This window comes from Crocodylus porosus, unplaced genomic scaffold (assembly GCF_001723895.1).
Source record: "Crocodylus porosus isolate Cpor-Errol unplaced genomic scaffold, CroPor_comp1, whole genome shotgun sequence".
Taxonomy (NCBI): Eukaryota; Metazoa; Chordata; order Crocodylia; family Crocodylidae; genus Crocodylus; species Crocodylus porosus.
The window spans coordinates 5,366,675-5,372,302 of NW_017728933.1; the positions used below are offsets into that span (position 1 = coordinate 5,366,675).

At 49.7% G+C, this 5,628-nt stretch overlaps 1 long non-coding RNA gene across 2 annotated transcripts; it reads right to left on the reverse strand.

Annotated features, from left to right (window-relative positions):
- Positions 1–423: 423 nt before the first annotated feature.
- On the reverse strand, positions 424–5,162 carry LOC109317426. Of its 2 annotated transcripts, XR_002103047.1 has the most exons (5): positions 5,029–5,162; positions 3,978–4,088; positions 3,045–3,116; positions 2,492–2,566; positions 424–1,868 (listed from the first exon to the last, which is right to left on the reverse strand). It is a non-coding gene; the product is annotated as an uncharacterized LOC109317426 (long non-coding RNA). The 2 variants fall into 2 exon arrangements; XR_002103046.1 differs by lacking the exon at positions 5,029–5,162 and having other exon boundaries at positions 3,978–4,416.
- Between the last annotated feature and the right edge of the window lie 466 nt (positions 5,163–5,628).

The window sequence follows — 5,628 nt, forward strand, 5'->3', positions numbered from 1 at the left end:
TCTGACCCCGGTGCTCTTTCCTGCCAAGGCAGGGGGTCGGACTAGATGATCTACCTAGGTCCCTTCCGACTCTAGCTACTATGAAACTATGAGACTGAACTGTTCCCTCACTGTGGTCACTTGACCCCAGTTATCTTCCTGCTTAGAGCTGGGGGGCTGGACCTGATGATCTGCGAGGTCCCTTCTAGCTCCTAACATTCTATGAAACCTATAAACTACATTTAAACCAGGGTAAGTGTTATATGCATCCCTGCCCTCCCTTTCCTGAATTCAAGGCAGGTGGTAAGAGTAAGTTCCCTTCAGCTCCATCACTCACTTTACGCCAACTGGAGAAGCCTTTGGATTCATGCACTTCAGACAGTGATTTCAAACTAACCCCGACCCCAGGCACAAATCTCACCTGAAGAACAAGAGGCAAGAAGCACACTTGAGCAGTGTTGCTGTTTATTGCAATCGCACTGCTCCAGTATAACCACTAGCAAGACAGCACAATTGTTTAGCATTATATGACTTTTGTGTTCGCAAGGCAGAGCTGGCAGTGTCCAGGGACACAGAGTTACTAACCAGGAGTACAGTAGTGGGGACACGGTTGCCCAAGCCCAAGGTAGGCAGCTTGAGTGCTGATATGCCTGAGCATGGCTGCAGCCAGCAGGTGGTCTGAAGCCTCAGCCTGCCATGAAAGGAGCAACTCTATTTGACACCTGAGGTAATCTTGACATTTTGCAGTAAGTAAAAATAATCCAGTTCAATATGTCCATAAAAACAAGCAGGCTCTGAGCATTTGTAGCACTAGGGGTGGGTGGGTGTGAATGAATAAGTTCTAAAAAAGCTTTTCAGTATCTTCCTCTACAGGTGCTGGGAAGAGTCACCACAGGAGCTCACAAAGAAATGCTTAAAAAACAAGGTGTGGTACAGATCCCTCATCACTGGGGAGTGCTGAGCTGACGGACTGGGTTTCAAGATGTAAGTCCACTGTCAGGCTTATCATGGGGAACAGAGTCCTGTGAAAGCCCAGGCTTCTGCTGCTTGGCACAAGGCTGCAATGGAGAAGACACATGGGCAAGCCTGTCGGACTGGTGGCCAGGACCCTGGCAGATGCCATGTTCAGCCAAGCTCAGGCAGGCAACAGACATTACATGCAATGAGGACTTTCCTCTCCATAGCTAGGAGTGCATGAACATAACAGCAAAACCTGCCTGACCTGGCAGTTCTCCAGTAACTTCACTAACAAAGCTGATAGTCCTTCCTTCTCAGAGCAAGCCTGGCCACCAAGCAAGCTGGTTTAACCCAAGTGTTGTGTGTGATATTCTGGTCACAGGTTTAGTGGCAACTACCGCGAGGGCTCAAGTTTGCATGACTTGCTGCAGCAGGAGCAAGACTCAAGCCCCATGATTTTGCAATGTGGAAGAGGGAAGGGAAGCACCAAGCCTGCCCACTGTCGCTGGCCAGACCCTGAGGAAAAAATAAAATGCTGTCGTATTAAAATATAAGAGCACAAGTCCCACCCACACAGAGCCGGGGGGAAGGGGACAGCTCCAGCCATAAGGGACAGTATTTACATATTTACAACATAAATTAGTGTAGGGAGATGGTAATATTCAAGGAAAGGCTGGCATGGGACAGGTGGGTCCTTTGCGCAGTCGAGCTGCTAATAAAACAACCTGAAATAGATTCAAAAGCCCCCCTGGGGGCTGCTGAAGCCTTGGCATGGAAAGGACCTGTGGAGAAACTGCTGATCCAGTTACTCTGGTCAAGGTATGGAGGTGTAGAGCTTTCCCATCTCTGTGTCCTAAGCCACTGTCCAGCTCAGCAGGGGCTCAGACTCCATTGGCACTAGCCTTGCTGCTCTGAGATGCTTCCATTTTCATCTAGATTGAAGAGAGAGGTGCAGGTTATCGGTAACTCAGACACCACCAGCCTCAGCACTTACTGACATCTGCTAAACATTCAGGTTTCCAAAGCCACCTTTGACAGCTTGACACATCCTCAACTGAACACAGAGTGGAGGCACTGTAGCAGATAGCTTGTACTTAACACACCAACAACTTGTTAACATGACCACCACATTTCTTCAGTCAGGGTAAAGGACGTGATTTTTCCTCTCCCCAAGGAATGTGTCAACTTCCCTAAACAAACTTACTGAAATCAGTAGTGTAAGAGTGATGTTGTAGCTCTGATGGTCCAGAAATTATGTGAGGCCATGATTTCTTAGGGTGATATTCTTTATTGGACCAACTATATTGCTAGGAGACCTGACAGCACCCAAGCCCACCAGGTGTTATCCCAATGACATGGTCCAGTAAAAGATCTTGCCCTAAGAAATCCTTGCCCCTGGCTGAAATCCACACTTCTGCACCTAAAGAGCTGAGCATGTGTGGATAATGAAGAGCTAGGCAAAGGCAGCCTTGCCTGGCCTACAAAAACACAGCTTAGTTTTGATCTTCACTTCAAAATAATGAATCAAAGCCTGGCCCAAGCTCTCTCAGCTCACCTCTCCTGGATGGGGCTTGACTGATACTTCAGGGACAGTCAACTTCTCTGACGGCTGCAATATCATTTCTTCGTCCTTTGAGAAAAGCATAAAAGGCATTTTAATACTCACAGAGCACCCAGAGGGTGGAGATGACCTGCTGGGACTCTGGCCAAACCTTTCTCCTGCTGCTGTATGGCTGTTCCCTGCCGTACCTTTCTGCAGTTTATCCTTTGATACAGTGGGACACGCAGCCCTTCTCTCAGGGGACTGTTCCACAGCAAGTGCCCGCTGGGAAAGCTACTTTCCCCATAAGTTCATCCTGCAGCTGCTGCTGGTTTTTGCACCTTTGCACCTGTCACTCACCAAACTTTGGGCATTTAGCCCTTTCTGCAGCACTGTTCCCAGCAGCATGCAGGGGTCTTGTTCACCTTCTCCCCTGTGCACCAGGCAGCCGTGCCAGCTAGGAATGCTGCAGGACAGCCCTTGCCTTCTTAAGGCCTGGGAAAGGCGCATACATTTGCTTCTCCAGGAGCACAGCACAATCACCACCTGTGGAGAGTCACTTGCTAACCTTCAATCCCTGCATCACAGGCGCAGAATCCACCAAGACCGAGCTCCCTGCAGCAGCCTCACTCCTCTGAGCCTACAAGGAACAGAAACCTCTGTTTGTTGCGTGCAGTTGAAGCAGTTCAGCAGATGCTACAGTGTGCCCAAGGTGCTGAATTCCAACCTCAATTCACTCCTGCTTCTCTCAGGAGCTATTAGGCACTTACTAAGAGATGCCAACAGAAGGAATTCCCTGCCTGCCTGGGAGGCGACAGGGCAGATTTGCCCAGTGGACCCCAGTGCAAGTGCACTGAGCGCTGTGTAGACACCTTGAAGGAGAGACTTGAGCACCTTCAACCCAACAGCTCAGTGCAGGCTGTGCCTGCTCAGTCCTCCTGCCCACTGGGCCCTTTCCCACCTCTCTGGTGCTAACTGTGCGCCATGCAGGCACCCTCAGCACAAAGAGCAAAACCCTCATTTGTCAAGCTCCTTTCAAAGCACAGGTCAAGTCTCTCATGCTGCTGGGGGAACACCAAACTGCCAGGATCTCCAGCAGAGGCTCCACAGTGACTGCTCTGCTCCGAGTAGGGAGCAACTCATTCAAGTCATGTGTTTGGGATGGAAGCCTCATAGAAAAGTAACATGCTTTCCAAATTAAGTGGCAACAACTATTCAGGTGCCAACAGAAGCCAACCCACCCCTCACCCATTTCTGCCAAAGTCAGCTGGGAATGAATTAGCTGGAACAGCTGGGGCATCAGGGTGGCAAAGATGCGCTCCTGGGACACAGCTAGTCAATACAAGGGGCAAGAGAGGGTGTCCAGTGACTGTACCACAGAACGTGCTCAGTGTACAGCTAAATCCTTCCCTGGTGGTGAGCACAAGGAACCTGATGGGCACAAATTTTGGTTTGTTCACTAGAAAACAGCTCTCAGGCAATCTGGTACTCGGCCACTCACCTCCACCGGTGGCACTGGAATGGGCTTTGGCTTTACGTCGATCAAGTACAAGGCACGAGAAAGTAGGAGCAGGGAGGGGGGAACGTTCTCCTTTAGATGTAGATCCAGCCACTGTGTAAGATAGGGAGGGAAAAGGGCAGGAGGGAGAGAGAGTTATTTACAACTGGGTTAAAGAACTATGAAAAACTTAAACATGCCAACTGTTGAAACACCAACTCTCCTAAAGCCATGGGCACACAACACTTAGCCTGGTTTAAGCACAACTTAAACTTCAAACAAACAGATAAATAGGGCTGTCATGAATTTAAAACAGCCTGAAACAGGTAAAAAAACGTGCACTTGGAAAATAAGGTACTGCTGAAGGGTTCACAGCACACCAAACCATTGTTACATGTATGCCCACAGCATTTTGCGACACAGGTCTGGGAATCGCTCCAAGCATCAACATCTTTATCAATGATTTCGATGGGGGAGTGAAAAGTTTGCTGGCCAAGTTCACGGATGACACCAAGTTACGGGGCAGCGTGGCCATGCTGGAAGATTGGTTGCAGATACAGACGGACCTAGACAGGCTCAAGAGTTGGGCAGACCAGAACCAGATGACGTTTAACACTTCCAAATGTAAGGTGCTCCAACCGGGTGGCAAATAATCTTCAACATACATACAAGCGTGGAGGTGCCAGCCTGACCTACATCATAGGTGAAAGGGACCTAGGCATAGCGATCGACCACTGCATGAACGGAAGCCGTCAGCGCGATGTGGTGGCCAGCACAGCAAACAACACACTGGCATACATCAACCGATGCATCTCATGTAAAACTAAGGAAGTGCTACTCCTGCTGTACTCAGCAGTGGTGAGACTGCAGCTGCAGTACTGCATCCAGTTCTGGGCACCGCACTTCAATAAGGACGTGGAAAACCTTGAGAGGGTCCAGGAAAGAGCCACCTGTATGATCAGAAACCTGCAAGGCAAGCCATATGAGGGAAGGCAGAGGAACCTGGGCCTTTTTAGCCTAAACAAGGTTGAGAGGGGACTTGGTAGTGGCTTACCGCTATATCAGAGGAGCTCGGTGAACAACTGTTCACTAGGACATCCCTGGGGAAGATCGGGACCAATGGATATGAACTCCCGGAAGGCCACTTCAGGATTAATACCAGGAAAAACTCCTTCCCAATCACAGTGTCCAGACTGTGGAATAAACTCCCTCCAGAGGTGGTATAGTCACCCACCCTGGAGGTTTTCAAGATGAGATTGGACAGTCACCTCACTGGGGTCACTTGACCCCAGTTGTCTTCCTGCCTAGAGAGAGAGGGCTGGACCCAATGATCTGTAAGGTCCCTTCCAGCCCCTAACCATCTATGAATCCCATGCTGCATCCATCTGTACTTTCACCACTGCTACAACTACTCACTCTGGGATGAAACCAGAACTCTACTGCCCCATTTCTAACTATTCTTAGCATTTTTATTTTTTGAAATCACTGCACTGCCTCGCATTACTCGGGCACCAACATGGATCTAACTAACCGCCAGCTGGGTCATTGCTGCCTACCCAACCACAGCCCCTCAGCATCACCCCAAGACCTTGGGAGCCCAAAAGCATCAGGCCAAGAATTCTGCCCCTCACTCCCAACCTACAGCCCCCTGGTC